This window comes from Clytia hemisphaerica, unplaced genomic scaffold, assembly GCF_902728285.1.
Source record: "Clytia hemisphaerica strain Z4C2 unplaced genomic scaffold, Clytia hemisphaerica genome assembly, whole genome shotgun sequence".
Lineage (NCBI taxonomy): Eukaryota > Metazoa > Cnidaria > Hydrozoa > Leptothecata > Clytiidae > Clytia > Clytia hemisphaerica.
The window spans coordinates 965,269-982,383 of NW_027103917.1; the positions used below are offsets into that span (position 1 = coordinate 965,269).

Genomic DNA, 17,115 nt, shown 5'->3' on the forward strand with positions numbered 1-17,115 from the left:
GGAATAGAGCCGCCAAATGATCAAATCAAAACATTGAGAAAGTATGACGTCATAATTACTGCTTTAGTTTGCGTGTTTTGAAAGTTTGATGTGTGTACTCCGTCTTCGTGGAATTTTTTTATGGCATGAAAACAGAATAGACCTTTTTTTAATGAGGCCACCCTGTTGAATAATTATGTAGTCCAGCAAAAAAAACAATGATATAGCCATGCATAATTATTATAATATGCATGAAACAGTAATTATGCATGGCTGTATCATTGTTTTTATGCTGGACTACATAATTATTCAACAGGGTTGCCTCTTTCAGTCGAGCACACTGTCATATTTTAAACGACAAAAAAATGAGTAATCACATCATTTAGCGCCACGTTAAACAAAAGAAAAAAAAGAAAGATCAAAGGCTTAAAACAAAAAGTACTTAAAACGTTCAATAACACGTCGTGGTGAAAACAAAAATACGATATTCGTTTAGCGGCTCTTATAAGGAACACATTGATATATATTTCTGCTACCCCACAACTTGCAGTCGAAAAATTGAGCAAAATATTGAAAATATTTCTGCGGTGAAGTTTTTCAAATTTCCTTATAGAAATCTCATGTTTGGCACCCCTACACGGTAGAAAAAGTGAAAAGATGAGAAATATGACGTAAACACGATGCAAGTAGTAATTATATTCCCAAGTGATTACGAAAAGTTATTCTTTCAACAATGGTAAGTTTTTTATTACGTCTATTAGGATGACGTCTTAGCAGATTCCTGTGAGAGTTACTTTAAGAAGGTCATTGACATGCGAATGAGTTCAAGGATATTATCTAAGGCCCTCTTTATATCACGATCAATAGGGGATAAAAGCTTGCTTTTTTATGCTTTCTCACAAGCATTAATGTATATTAAGGCGGTATTTTAGCTCTCCCGCCTCTCGCACCTCCCTGTGTCACAACAAAGGAAATATACCATATTACATCCCTGTCTCATGCGAGTGTGCGAGTGATGTTTTGCTTTCCTATCTCCCTGTCTCACAACGAAGGAAATACACATCATGTCCTTGTCGGAATACACATTACATCTCTGTCTTGTGCGAGTGGGATTTTTTACTTTCTCGTCACTTTTATCTTAATGACGCGACTTAGAATACCGCTATTATTACCCTAGGTCGATTAATTTTCGCATGTACTTTTTTTTAGAGAATGGAGAATTTAAAAAAATTCGCTGCGAAGCAGCCTCTTTTTCACTAGATTTCACCAAATTTCTTTAGTTTTAACGGATTTTCAATTTATAGCAAGAACTAAGTTTTGCGAAAAAGGCCAAAACTCATGAAAATTACGAATTTACCATTTTCATCGACCTCTAACGTTAGAGGTCGATGCCATTTTCAATTACTCCACGCGAAGTTTAATCCACCTAAAGTGGCAGATACGTAAGGTATTTGAGTACAGAATTTCACCCGTTTGGGGACTGTAAAGATCTTCTAACAGCACATGATGTGGACATTTAAAAATGTTAGAAAGGTTTTGAAACGCTGTTGTGTGTCAACTGTTTCATATTTGATCGGTATTAAGATGTGGTTTTGCCAGCTGAAGATTAAAATAATTTGAATATATTGCTTTTCTTTCTAGATATTCCAAATGGACTTGCCGAATAATGGTACAGCTATCAAGTATCCCGGATCGAGAAGTCAACGCATCGTCATATTGCACATACAACATTAATTAGGAAAAGGTATTATTCGTTCTCGAATGTTTCACCTGGTTTTATCGTCATCCTTTATACCATTTTAATATGTATCTTTTCTTCTAGTAAAATAATTTTGTCATACACCCCTATTTAAGGTCGTTGACTTCTATCTAAAGATAAGCTCAATAATCTAATGAAGTCCTGAATATACCGCAAAATTAGTTTCATGACAATTTTTTTTAATTCATTCGTTGCCTTTTATAGGGACCACTGGGTGAACCGATAATCGAGATCGTTCACCATCGAAGCGCGAAGAACTATGCACCCGATTGTATCCACGGAGATTATATATACAAATTCTTTTATTACACCCCTATATCAGTGACCCGGTCAGCTCCACTCAATGATGAATTACCCGGTGAAAGAAATTGCATAGAGCCCAAATCAAAGATCTTATTTATGGTCTTACCGTCTTACCCCGGTCAATCTCAGTTGTTTTAAGAATTCTTGAATATTAGTTGAAAGTCAATTTTTCCCTACCAGAGGAAGTTAAAGGTTATCACTTAGTGAGCTTTGAAGATCCTATATTAAGACCCGGTGGGTTTCAAAACTTCACTGGGTCACTGAGAAAGGGGTGTTCTATTATATATGAAATATAGAAAATGTACGTCTATGCGTGTTAGTAAATGTCCCGGGACAATGTATATCATCCGTTTATGAATTGGGGAGAGAAAAACTCCATATTGAGTAATTAAGTCATTCTGAGGGGCTCAGATAGCCGATAGAACTTTCCAAAGGGGATAAACTTGAAAAATTTGGGGGGAAATGATGAACATTTCGAAGAGTTAACAAAAGTACACGCCGTCGCAATTTTTCCCTGACCATTTAAAACCCCAAATTTCCTTCCGCCGTTAAGATACTTTGCAATAGAAATTTCCCGCTGTAGGTCCCCACCGGGTTCTGTGATACGAGAGTGTTGTGCAGATTATTATGTTCTTCTATTGCTCGCTTATCCTTCTGACATGTGATCTTCACAGCTTTGGTAAAAAAAAAAACGCAAAGCAAATGCTTGATGAGTTTTTTTGTTCTTATAAAAAGTCTTCGTTTCTTGCTCCATCTTGATTCCAAAGAAGACAGGCCCTAAAAATGAAATCGGAAAAATGATCAAATTATATCTAATCTCACTAATTATGCCAATTAACTAAGTGTTAATAACATTTTCAAGTTTCAATTTAATCCGTTGCAAAATCAATTTGCTTGCGTGTTCACGAGTTTTTGGATATCGTGGGATTTGAAGATTTCTAGTGTTTTAATTGCTTTGATAGATTCAAAACACCAGTTACTCTGCGGTGGAACATTATGATGTTCTCATTCGATAGGTCTTTTTTCTTTTCTTTTTTGTATAGAGATGACTTGAAAAGATCGCTCAGTGCTCGACTGTCTTTAAAAAAAGGTCTATATGCAATGTCTTTAAGAACAAATTCCTAAAAGGCTTTTGTTGTTCTGTAAATATTTCCTTTTGGATTAAGAAATTTCATCTTTTATTGTTCTAATGATTATAATATTTATTTATAAGATGCTTTGTTGTCTTTTTAATCTTTGTGTAAACTTGCATATGTTTTGCATACATTCCAACTAAATCCGTTCCTGTATTTTTGCATACAATTCAAGATGGCGGACGGAAAGGCGAAAAGGTCTATGCCAATTATGCATGTAAGTTTTATATTAATACTTTCTTTTTACATATGTTTTGCATACTTTCTAAGGGAATTTCACCACCGCAATTCGGCCACCATAATTTTTGCATACAATTCAATACATGGCGGATGGAAAGGCGAAAAGGTCTATGGCTGAATCTTCCATCGATCTTCTATCCGGATCGTTAAGTAATCCATCGATCACATATCGATCCCTCATCGAGCCGTTCCGATGATCGATCCTATCGATCGCGGACGTCTGGCATAATATCTTTTTTTACTACGAACAACACTGCCCGCCCAGCCAAAGCCATATATGATATACTGCAATAAAGGTGGTTCATGATATGTCTTAGTTAGACTAGCTAAGTGACCAGAAATTATAATAAAAGTCCATATAAACTTACTTACCAGACCTTACCAGGGTCAAACAGTCAGAACCACTCTTGGTCTTGGACTACAAAAGGCCTTGCCCCAGCAACCCCAACCCAACCTCGCCCCCTAAGCGTAGAAAGGCCTTTAAAATTAAAGGCCACGCCACACTGCCACTTAAAGTCACTGCCAGGCTGCCACATTCTGATAAATAACGAGATTACTCATGGGAATTTCTAACCCGCGCGAGCAAACCCGCACCAATCCTGTCAATCATTTTTTAGACCTGTCAATCATTTTTTAGCATTTAGCTTTCCTTTTTTTTCACTTGTGGTTCTGAAAAAAGTGTTTGTAAGATAATAGAACAAGACGAAAGTCGATTTTTATGCATTTTTTTTAGTTGAAAGTTTTGGAAAATTGGATTTTCAAGAGAAGGGAAAGTCATGACACTCTTGACTCTTGACTATTACCCGCTAAACCAGCCTGATTCATTTTGAAATACTTCTTGCATGTACCCAACCTCGTTCCCTGCGCATTATCAGCTGTTTGATGCTTACTGATAGCGCTAGATAATACCCTGGCATTGGCTGGTTTTCGAACGCGTAAGATTACGTAATTCAAAAACAAAACGTCAGATTTCATTCGTTCCTGGGTTTGAAACCATTGCATGGCATTGCAGTGTAACTTTGTAACGTCAGATTTTTTATGACGTATTGTTTTGAGAAGTTCCCCCTCTGAGAGGGGGAACTCGCATCAGCCAACACCAGGGTATTCTCTGGCGTCAATCAGTAACGTAAATAAAGCCTGGGATACACTGGGACGAGGTTGGCATGTACCCATATACAGCAGACAGAATTCACAGAGCCTACACGCGCGGGCGATATTAAAAACGATCGCGCGGAATATGTACCCTGAGTATCAGGGGGGGGTTGTAGGGGTTTCGAAATACCGTTTTCCCGTCAAAATTTTTGCTGAATCCCGGAATCCCGAAAATTGAAAAAATAATAACACCGTCGCACCGGCTTGTACAGGGCAAAAATGTACCTGAATACCGTCATTGTCTGATTTTAAAATACCGTTTTCCCGTCTCTTTTTTCGTCAAATCCCGTAATACCGTACTAAAAAAGGGCCAATCCCGTCACACCGTAAAAGTACAAACCCCCCTATCAGAGGTCAAGTTTTCAAAGAGAAAATATTAACCTCTGAGGAAGAGGTTGGGTTTTCCAATCGGAAGTCGCTGCATTGCAATTTTTCTGAAAAAGCAAATCAGACATGATCCGCAACCTCCTCTAAGCCAAACGAAGCCAAACGGTGAAATATATCTACTTTATTCGCGCTGTGATACACTCACGGTACGGAATATGCGGGTCAAAAAATTCCCGTGAGCAATCTCGTTATTTATCAAAAAGTAGGCTACATTAGTATGGCTACCATTTTAAAAAGAAGAAACTTTGTTCAGCTGGGTGCAACTTAAAAAAAATATCACGGAGGGAAAAAGAAGTTATACTCTGGCAAGCATTTATTATAAAGTCAGATCGGTGTCAAAATCAAAACGTCGGGTCGTAATATCAAACCGTCAGATCGTCGGGCCGAACCATCAGGCCGTAATGTCAAACTGTCAGATCGTCGGGTCGAACCGTCGGGTCGTAATATCAAACCGTCAGATCGTCGGGCCGAACCGTCAGGCCGTAATGTCAAACTGTCAGATCGTCGGGTCGAACCGTCGGGTCGTAATGTCAAAAGGTCAGGTCGTAATATCAAAGGGTCAGGTCGTAATATCAAAAGGTCGGGTCGTAGCCTCGAGCCAGACTGCCGGGTTAAACTGCCGGGATACAATGCCGGATTATCGGGTTTATCGGGCTTATCAGATTAGTTAAAATCTCGTTCCGCAGAATACTATAAACTAAATACTATAATACTAAGAACAAAAGTGGAAGCAAAATGGAAGCGAAATAATTTGATCAGTGAAATGTTTATATTTTTACCACTGATTAAATATACTTTCAGGTGTCTATAACATGTTTATATTATCAAAATCATGAAGTGTTCTTATTCAACTATCTTTGTGCAAAGTTTCAATGTTTATTTTTCTATGATGCTGAATAAGATACAAGAAGATATTTCCAACAAGGCTGAATTCTTTTTCTAACCAATTTATACAGAACTATCTCTTCTCTTGCTTCTTTCAGTTAAATAACAATGTAGTCAATTTTGAACACTCAAGAGGAGAAAGAGACTTCTATTTTCTCTCGAAAGTGTGCTTATGGATCTGAGAAGTGAAATGAAACTCATCAACAAGAGACAAGAAAGACTTGTTCATCTCTCGAAAGTGTGCATATATGGATCTGAGAAGTGAATGAAACTCATCAAGACATGAAAGCCTTTTTCAAAGAAGATTTTCGTGGTTCGTACTTCAAAATATGGGACATTTTTGTTCATCCAAAGACTTGAAAAATCAACTCTGGAGACTGTAGTCTACATAACTTCAGATTACTTCGATAGAATCATGGAACGCGGATATTATTTTCTCGATAAAAGCAGTGTATCGTGAGATTTTGCACGAACCAAATAAAATGAAGTGAAAAGTAACTCTACGATGAACGAAAAACTCTGGTTCTGAGCATCATATTGTACTGATTTGGAATTTTATGAAATAATAATGTTGAGGAAGTAGCAGTAGGACACATTGATTTGATTAAATTTAAAATCCTGTGACTATCATTGAAAATTAAGATCAAATCATCGATTAAGGGACTTTGTCTTCTTGTGCTTCTGGCATGGTTTGACTCTGAAGCTACATATCTCTGCACCCTTTTTGAAAGTCCTCGTACATGTTATGATTTGGGAACAGTTGAACATATTTTTCATGTACCGGTTTGTTTCGTGATGGATGGACATAGCTGCATTTTTTACAGTGGTATGGATATGCTGCTATAAGAAAAACTGTTTACATTTTATTTACGTTGTTAACTTGAGTGAATGTGGAATATTGTGACTGATGTTGTATGAAGTGAAGATAAATACATATACTCAATGATAACATTTTAAGATATTAAAAACATTTTCTACTAAAAAAAGGAAGTATTTTTTCACCAACAGTTTTGATAAAATTTTATTTACTAGGCAACTTCTTTCCCTATGAAGTGCTACTGTGTGAAAAATTCTAAGGGTGCTTTAATTGAGAATTTTTTTTTGAATGGAAAGAAATATTTTGGAAGGCAACTTCAAAAAGAAGGTCATATTATTATTCTAATACTTTTGCATCACTCTTGTTAAAAGTGAAGCCATAAAGTATTTGTAAATACTTTATATAGTTTTCAAAATCCAAATGTATATACAGGAATTTTGAAATGTGATGTTATTTTTTTCAAAAATTGTTTTATCCTTTATTTACTATTTGTTATTTTGTTCATCTGCTCTTGATGAAACACAAAGAACACAGGAAAACAAAAAAGAACTGTTTATATCTTCTCATCTCACAATCTCTTTGTGTATAGAAAAACTCTTGTGTAGTATTTACATTTGTGAATCAATTTTGGCATAACAAAACAGAAAATTTCCTTCATATAAGTATGATACAAGACAGAAGAAATTACACGAAAGATTTTTCATTCCCCTCCCAACTTCGAACTTTTTTATGTCGCAAAGTATATTTCGGTTTGTTTAGATTACGAAAACGAAAGTGAAAATCCCGTTCGACCAATCAAATTGTAACCTTTTATCGCGCTCGACCAATCAAATTCCAGACACGTGACCATAATATTTTGATTTGCGTAGTATTGGATTATCCCTTTAAAAAATATTTTACAGAACGATGTTAAATATCCCGATAAACCGGCATTGGATCCCGGCGGTCTGGCTCGACGCTTCGATCCGACCGTTCGATATTACGACCCGACCTTTTGACATCACGACCTGACCCTTTGATATTACGCCGACCCTTTGATATTACGACCTGACCTTTTGACGTTACGACCCGACCCTTTGATATTACGACCCGACGGTTCGACCCGACGACCTGACCTTTTGACATTACGACCCGACGGTTCGACCCGACGATCTGACAGTTTGACATTACGGCCCGACGTTTTGATTTTGACACCGATCTGACTTTATAATTTATGATACCTACGATAAAATACAACTTACAGACTTATCCCGGAATATTATTCTTGAAGGTTGATGCCGACTAGTCGCTGAGTAATAGTGCAAAACGGCTAGAAATTAGAAATGCTTAGAAATTTTCCAACTGAACCACATGGAAGACAATTTAACTAAAGTTTAGAGTATGGTAATTTTTTAAGCTTTTGTTTCAGCATAGTCTTTATAAAAAACACTGGTCTGGAAGCTTATTGTTCTCACTTTTTGTGCGCTGTGCTGTGGTATATAGTATAGTGGTCATATTCATTGACCTTTATTCTTATCTTGCTTGGTTGCTGCACAGCCACAGGCGACTGAGGTTCAATTCCCAATCACAGCGGTTCACTTGGCAAGTAAATGCACCTTCGCCCGGGTCAACCAATGCCATGTGAGGGGAATTGGGTACCGTGAGAAAGGGTAACTTGCATCAGTTGAGGCTAACATGCATAGCCCTCAAATGAATGACCTGGCTGGTCATTAAAATACACATACGCAGCTCCGCTCGCAGCTCTTCTCTACCATTTTTGTTTTGATTTATTTTTGTATTTTAATGACCAGCCGGGTCTTTCATTTGAGGGCTATGCATGTTAGCCTCCACTGATGCAAGTTACCCCTTTTCACGGTAGTCAGTTCAAGGTGTTGATGGGGCGCTAATTAAAAGCGACTCCAGAAGTCATGTGTATGTCACGCAACATTTGTTGACGTGTCAAACCAAATGTTTCATTTTTCCGTGAACTTTGAACACTTTAAACTTTTTTTCTATGTATGCTAAAGCGTTCCGGTTTTTATTAAAAGAAAGCCTGTGATCTTAGCTTTCCAGCAATAACAGTACATATAGACCTAACTCTTCATACAAAAATTATGGGAAACACATATTTGGACTTTGTACCCTATGCTGCACGCCAGCACTTAAGCTGAAGTCCCGCAAAAGCGGGACGAAAATCAGTTTTTTGCAGTTTGCAAATAATGATAATTGAATACTATCCACTGATGATCCATGGCGCCATCGTAAAGCTAGAATCGCTTTGACGTATTGTTCGCTTGAAAAAATGATAGACAGATTAAATTTTTCACACGCGCGGGATAGCCTGGGAATCCAAGCTCATAATTTTAGAAAACACAAAAAATACCCCAGGGCTGCAATTATAAATATTTTTAGTCAATCCGACATCATGTCCGACAGAAATGAAATGCTGTCGGTCAAACTCAAAATCCTGTTGGTCATTCAGTGTATATTTTTTTTAAATTACGGAGAAAGCGAGTAGGAAAAATAAAAGTTACCTTTGAACAGTTTGTTACTGTATATAACAGAGAAATTGATTCGATAAAAGTTTAACTTTGAAACACCCTTGAAAGTTACAAAGAAAGCAAATTGATAAAAGTGATCTTAGAAACAAAGAAGGTTACGAAGAAAGCAAGTTGACAAAAGTAATTTAGAAACACCCTTAAAAGAGTTACAAAGAAAGCGGGTTGATAAAAGTGATCTTAGAAGCAAAGAAAGTAACGAAGAAAGCAAGTCGATAAAAGTTAACTTAGAAACACCCTGAAAGCTACAAAGGAAGCGGGTATTAAAAGAATAGGCTAAGTAAGAGAAAGGGGTGTAAGAGATTTATTTTTAACTCTCAAGTTAATGGTTTATTCCTTTTTTCATTCGGACATCATGACCGACACAAAAGATTTTCAGTCGGTCAAATAGCTTTTTCGGTCGGACATTGACCGATGACCGACGCTTATTTGCAGCCCTGATACCCCACCTCACAAAGTTCTAAAATTATAGAGCTTGGTGCAGGTAGATTAGTCTGACACAGAATGTTATAAACAGTCTATGTGTGAACCCTTGTTGACAGTGTTTCTGAACTTTGGAAACCCAGGCAAACACACATAATCAACTTACCATAAAACTCCTCCACAATCTATAAAGACTTTCAAAGCTACTAAAAACCAAATAAAAACATCAGCCACATGAATTTAGACTTCCAGCCAACAGCCATTTTGTTTTGAAATGAATCTATGTTTTCATTTTCATTTGCTTTCCTTTTTTCTGCAGAGTCAGCTTTTCCATAAATTATGCGCGCGCATCGAAATAATCAAAATGCGCGCGAAAGTACTGCTAAGTAATACGCCGAAAGCTGGCCAATCAGGCCGTACCTGCATTGCAGGGAAAAATGTCCCTGCAGGCGAGCTACCTACACCAAGCATTAAACCAGCAGCAAAAATATCATAAACTAGACTGTGAAAAAAGTTTAACGCTTGGATTCCCAGGCTAACACGCAGGAGTTCGCGGGCGTTCTGCGAGCGTTCTGCAAGCGTTATCGGCTCAATCCTCAGACTAACCGAACTTGTTTAACAAGTTTTACAATTTGTACTTCTCAGGTCATTCCTAATCCGTCTCCTCAAACCGAACTTGTTTAACAAGTTTTACAATTTGTACTTCTTGGGTCATAAGGAGTTTGTATTTTTGTGACAAAGAATAAGGGTAGCGGTTTATAAATAATCAAAATTCAAATATCTTTATATATCAGGTCATGCTATCTATCCAAAGCACGCTTCAGCTTGTGTTGTATGTTCGAGCACTCCTGAAAAAAGAAAAAAAATCTACATTATTCGAATGCCCACTATACAAACAGAACGCAAAGAAAAATCAAATTGTCATACCACCTAAGGTGAAACCCGTAAAGTATAAATTGTGCGTGTGACCATGCAGCGTTTTTCAATTTAGTAAGTTCTAGGCCCTAATTTTGTTTTGATGCCAGAAATTCTGTTCAAGCGAGATTTCGGCTTGTTATTATTACCTCGCCAAACATCTGTGGCATGTTAGCCTCCACTGATGCAAGTTATCCAATCTCACGGTACTATAGTTGTGAAAATGGGCCTCAAAGCGGGTTGGTGTAATTTAAGATGCACGATCTAACGATTTACGATTCACGATGCGCGATTCATCCATGCATAAAGTATGCTGATTGTTCCTAATAATTATCATAAAACTTAAATTATATAGCATAATTCTAAAACAATGGCATACTGTAATCTTTTCTCGCTTTTTTTGTTTACCACGGTAAATTTATGCAACAAAAAAGAAATAAGTAAGCAATGGAACTACGAATATTTTACGACTGTAAGATTATGAAAAAGACTAACTTACATAATATTGATAATGAGAGTAAAAGTAGAATGCACAAGAAATATTTTTGCTCTCAGTTTTAACAATCATAATTGAATATAGGAATTTCTTTCTTAAAATGAATAAAAGAATGTAATTGGCGAACAATCTGTTCTGAGGACCGTAATGTACAAAGCAAAAAATTGGTGCTCTATTAATTGTCTTATGAGAAAGAATTTTCTTTCGGTAAACAATTTCCCTATATTGATTCATTGATTGATTCAAATTATGAAAAAGAGAGAGAGAGTACAGAAGGTGAATGCACGTGGCTTCTTTAAATACTAGGTCACAGTTTGCTTCAGAGCAAACTGGTGCGACCGCTGTTTTACAGAGCAATTAACACTTTTTTGGCAGTCAACAGAACAACATCCATGGCACAAATCATGTATGATACTTCATAAAAAATGAAAAACAACACATGTAAAATACAATATAACTAACAATGCCAAAAAGAATTGCAGAGGACCGAGAAAAGTTATAATTCAAAATAATTACTCCAAGAAGTACATCTAAGAACAAAGACTACCTCTGAAATCAAAACGCTTGCATTCTAGCTAACACGCTGAACTTTCTAAGCCACCGTATCATCCACCCATATTTCTCTGGGCCACCGTACACGCGGGATATCTCTTAGATATTTGCGTGGTTATCTCCCTAATATTCAGCCACCAAAAATGAAAATTAAAGATGGTAACTTAAGCTGCACGATTTCACTTTCGATTTCAACTTTCAACCTCCAGACTCCGTAAACAAAAACACGACGGTAAAAAACCGCCTTCAGGCGGTCGATAATTTGTATAATCTAGCATAAATGATGTTTTTGAAAATAATTGAGTTTCAGCGAATGAAAGTTAGTAAATTGCCTAAATATTTTATCACGATTAGCATAATTACGCATGAATTAACATATTTTATGCACGGATTGCGAATCGTGCATCTTAAATTACACCAACCCCCTTTAAGCCTCCTGCGACTCAACCAAATAGAAATAGAAAAAAATAGAAAAATTACTGTCAACTGTTCTAACTTGGGACTATCTGACAAAACATGGGACGGCAATTCGGCTACCATTTCACCGAACCTCCAAAGTCATTTGATTTGAGTTAATTAAGGAACAGCGTATTTATTTACACAATTTCTCTTTCGATTTTGCAGTAAGTGAAAATACAATATATGATATGCAACAGTCCCATGTTTCGACCAATCGTCCCAAGTTAGAACAGTCGACGGTAGCTTTTCCTTTCTTCTTTTAGTGGAGTCAGTTTTTTAGGTGAAAAAACGATTATAACAATTAAAGCAAATTGTGACAAAGGGAATCATATTTATTTCCTACAATCATGTGACAGAAAGAGATATTGGAGATTCAATTACCCACCAGCTATCCGAAAAATACAGAGCAGATAACATGGTCTGCCCTTAAGTACTCCCTTGTAAAGAAATTTTTGTAGACAAAAAAGTTGTTCCGATTGAAATTATCTTTCCAATGATGGTATATTTAAATTTCAACAAAATTCTATCAAAAACGATGACGTCATTTTTCGAACTTTTTTCCTTTGTTACTCTTATTTGAGAGTATATTTTCGGATGTTGTCGTCAGCAAAAAAATGGTATATAATATGACATGTTTTGGAGTGACATACTGTGAAGTTGGGTAACTTGCATAAGTGGAGGCTAACATGCATAGCCCTTGTATTATTATGCTCATAATAAGTGCAATGTTTATGAAAAAACACATAAACTGCTTAGAAAAATGACTGATTGTGGGTGGAAATGACGTCACACAGAATTGGTCTATAGACTGATTCAGCAAAATAAAATAGACCTTTTCGCCTTTCCATCCGCCATATTGAATTATATATATATATAAATTTTACAATCAAAATCTATTTCTAGAAAAAAGATTGGACCTAGAACCAAGTTCAGTGAATTGGTTTTAAGTCAATCTACCAAGTTTCTCGCCTAGGGAAATATTACATAATTTGGTCTATTGAAACATTTTCATTATCAGTCAATACCTGATTGAGAAGTGACTTTGTTGAAGTTGAAGATTTGATTTTTCACAGAAAAGTGCTACCAAGGGGTATTTCGGGTATCACATCTTCTGAAGGACTTTTCTGTTTGCCTTGAAATTTAACAAACTTCTTAACCTAAGGTTGAACTACCACTGGTGTAAAAATGAACGTTATAGCATAAGTAGAAAAAAAGTTCATTTTTTGCAATCGCAAATTTAATCGCTTAAAATCGCGAATTTTTCAGCCAAAAATACATTCAAATACAGCACCTTTGACTCTCTAAAACAAGCAAAAAAAATTTCCATAATTATATCTGACTATCAAAAGTTACAGGCATTCTTGTTTCCAATGCCAATTATATCTGGACAGACTTTAATAACATATCTAAAATCACCATTGCTCTCGTCACAAAAGCGAAAGCCACCACAAACCATACGCCTCAAAAATACTCTATATGCCACGTTCAAACGATCATACTGATATCGAGTAAGATTCCAATTCTGACAAGAATAACACAAACGACTACGCACAAAACTATTCAAGAACATGACTCTGATTCTTAAATTTATCGTGAAATTTTGTAATAGATTTGACATTTCAGCAAATTTCGATTGAGATATTTGTATGCGCTGGTTAATTTCGGAGTCGCCTGTGTTGGGTTCATCATACTTGATAACCGAGCCAAGATATCTGAATTCAACGACATTTTTCAGAATCATTCCTCTTAGAGTTACGATTGACTGAGGATATTCTGTGTTGCAATTAATTATCATAGTTTCAGTTTTGGAGACATTTATTGTCAAACCGAATTTCGAAAAAAAATTATCAAGAGTTTCTGCAGCTTTCTGAAGACCTTCTCGAGAATTAAGTATACAAAAATAATGGTGGCCGAATTGCCGTTGTGAGATTGTATTGAAAATATGCAAAACCTACATACATTTTCGGAGAGCTAAGGGGTAGGGGAATCAAAATAACTTGGGTGCCAAATTTTTTTGGACACTTTGGTGTGATTTTGGGACAAATATGACGGTCTCGGGCAAAAATCATAGGGTAAAAAATTAATTAAAATTTTAAGTTGAGGAAACGGAGACCTGTTGTATATTTTTGGGAAGCTCTCAACAAATTAAGATCAGAGATATATTGCAAGTATAGGTGATTTCTGTACCTAGCTCAAGATATTCAACCCTTAAAAACAGCTGTTTTGTCCAGTTTTGCGCTTTTTGGAGCTTAAATATCTTGAGTTAGGTACAGAAATCACCTATACTTGTTGCAATATATCTCCAATCTTATTTTTTTGAGAGCTTTTTCCAAAAATATACAACAGGCCTCCGTTTTCTCAAGATAAAATTTTCATTAATTTTTGATCCTATGAGTTTTGCCTGAGACTGCCATATTTGTCCGAAAATCACACCAAAGTGTCCAAAAAAAAAATCAGCACCCAAGTTATTTTGATTCCCCTACCCCTTAGCTTTCCAAAAATGTGTAACATGTGCTTTGACTAAAAACATTCAGCGACCTCAAAAAAACAAACAAATTTCCCCCTACTATATAAAACTTACATACATTATTGGCATTATATTGAAGTGTGATTTTGTAGAAGAAAGATTAAATTCTCTTCTCTTGAAAACTAAAAATAATTATATTCGCTCATCTCTTTGAACAAGCACTTCAAAAAACTATAACATTAGACATAAAATCAAGCTGGAGATTCACCAGAAAAGGTACAAAAATAATCCTTATTTGGCTGACGGTAAAATTATTCTCCTGGGAATAGAACCACCAAATGATCAAACCAAAACATTGCTCTGAACTTCCTGATTTACAGTGGCTTTTACTAACGTGTTGCCCTTATTAAGAACTTGTATATCAAAACATTTTCTTGCACGGGAAAGAATGTGTGACGTCATAATTACTGCTTTCACTTTGCGTGTTTTGAAAGTTTGATGTGTGTACTTCGTGGAATTTTTTAATGGCATGAAAACAGAATATGCTATGTTTTTAAGAACAAATTTCTAAAAGGCTTTTGTTGTTCTGTAAATATTTCTGTTTGGATTAACAAATTCTATCTTTTATTGTTCTAATGGTTATAATATTTCTTTATAACTATAAGATGCATGGTATAACTATAAGATGCATGGATGTCTTTTTAATCTTTGTGTAAATTTGCATATATGTTTTGCATATTTTCCAACTAAATCCAACCACAACTTTTTCGTTCCTGTAATTTTGCATACAATTCAAGATGATGGTGGATGAAAAGGTGAAAAGGTTTGTTAGGCACTATAATTATCTTCAACTAACCAAATCTCAAGCAACTGTCTGTTCCTAATCCTCTAGCTAACGGACAGTTATTTTTAAAGTTTTAAAATGGTAGAACTTAGATGCGATAAGATGATGAATTTTGATTGAAGACTATTTTACAAGTTTGTTTAAAGTTTGTTAACAGAAAACTTTGTTAAGTCTGACAAAATTGATGTTTATGATTGTAGTTAGTTTTGATTCCTGTTGAAGAATCATATTCTGGCTTTCGTGTACTAGATGCTCTTTTAGAGCTTTGGAGCTTTACTGCCAAGAAATGGTAGGAAAACTGCAGTCGGGTTTAGCCTCGGATTAGAGTTGTACAGTTAGCAAAAGAGAGAAAAACCCGGGGTTTTAAAAATTAAAATCTTTTTCCTTTAAAATATTTACTTATTAAGACAGGGCTTTTATAACATAAATAAATCATGAATTAAAGTAAGTGAGATTTTATTTATCTAGACCATTTCATTATGACGCTTGTTCTTAAAATAAACCCCCTGTGCTAGGTGTTAAAATTTGATTTTCTAAATTTAATTGGAATTATTTGCAATTAAGCTCAATTTGCAGTGTATACAGCTTACCGTCAACTGCTCTAACTTGGGACTATCTGACAAATCATGGGATGGCAATTCGGCCACAATTTCACCTCCAAAGTCATTAATTTGAGTCAATGCAAGCGGGAAATTATAAAATACACGAATTCGATTTTGCACCGAGTAGGCTTTTTAATTGAAATATGAAAAAAATCTGTAGTGGAACCACTGACCTTTATAATTATATATCCCTGGACCAAGCTTTATCTGCCATCTTTGATCGAAGTTTTTTTTTGAAGCAGTGTTAAAAATTAACGTCTAATGGTGCTATGTACATCATCAAAAGTTTTGGAGGGAAAGTAGATCTAGCACTCTCGATGCATTTACACCACTATTCAGTAGTGCCGCCGCCATCATTAGGATAACAGTAAAACTTTTCAAAAATCCCCAATCAAAGATTTTGCTTGGCCGGGATTAAGAAACTTGGTCCAGGGTATATTAAGGTCAGTATTGGAACACACGCAAGTGTCTGGAACAAAGAAGAACAAATTAGTGGCAAAACAATGGAGCGTTTGACGTCACTCGCGTGGCAAGTTACACACTCGTTATTTGTTAATCCCATCGGGCAATAGGCGGTTAGGCAGTGGGCGTTCTCTAATTCTTCGATCAGCGTCCAGTCATTTTGAATGAAAACAAAAAAGTTAATCAAGGCCAAAGACTTGACAGAAATGTTGTAGGGGTTTGAACAAATCTAATTAGGACTTTCACCCTAAAAATCTTATGCATTGCTTTAGAGAACTTTAGAGTTTGGAAGCACTTTTTTGATGCAAACTTTTGATTTAAAGTGGTTTACTGGAGACTTTTAGTGATAGAAATAACATTTTCAGGATTTTTTTCTCTGCCCCCATGTCAAGAATAGCTGAAAAAGTTGGTTTCTCTGCAGATCTAGAGTAAAATTCATGATGGTGTATATTTTTGGTCAATTGGGCTTTTCCAGAAATAGTCTCTGCCCCCTCCCCCTCCCCCCGGTTGACTATATTAGATATCCAGGAGGTAAAGTGTCTTTTCAAGTAAAAAATACGATATCCAGGGGTAAGCATCTTTATAAGAGAGGATATCTTCCAAAATTTTTGGAAGATGAAGAAGTAACATGAAAATTTCATATATTTTTAAAAGTTGAACTGCTTTGCAAGTGAAAGAAATTTTGCTCTTTTTTGTTGTTTTC

The 17,115-nt window shown here is 35.9% G+C and overlaps 1 long non-coding RNA gene across 1 annotated transcript; it reads left to right on the plus strand.

Moving 5' to 3' along the window:
- The first annotated feature begins 227 nt into the window (after positions 1-227).
- Positions 228-2,170, plus strand: LOC136809347 (uncharacterized). The gene is made up of 3 exons (XR_010846968.1): positions 228-715; positions 1,621-1,723; positions 1,943-2,170. It is a non-coding gene; the product is annotated as an uncharacterized lncRNA (long non-coding RNA).
- The last annotated feature ends 14,945 nt before the right edge of the window (positions 2,171-17,115 follow it).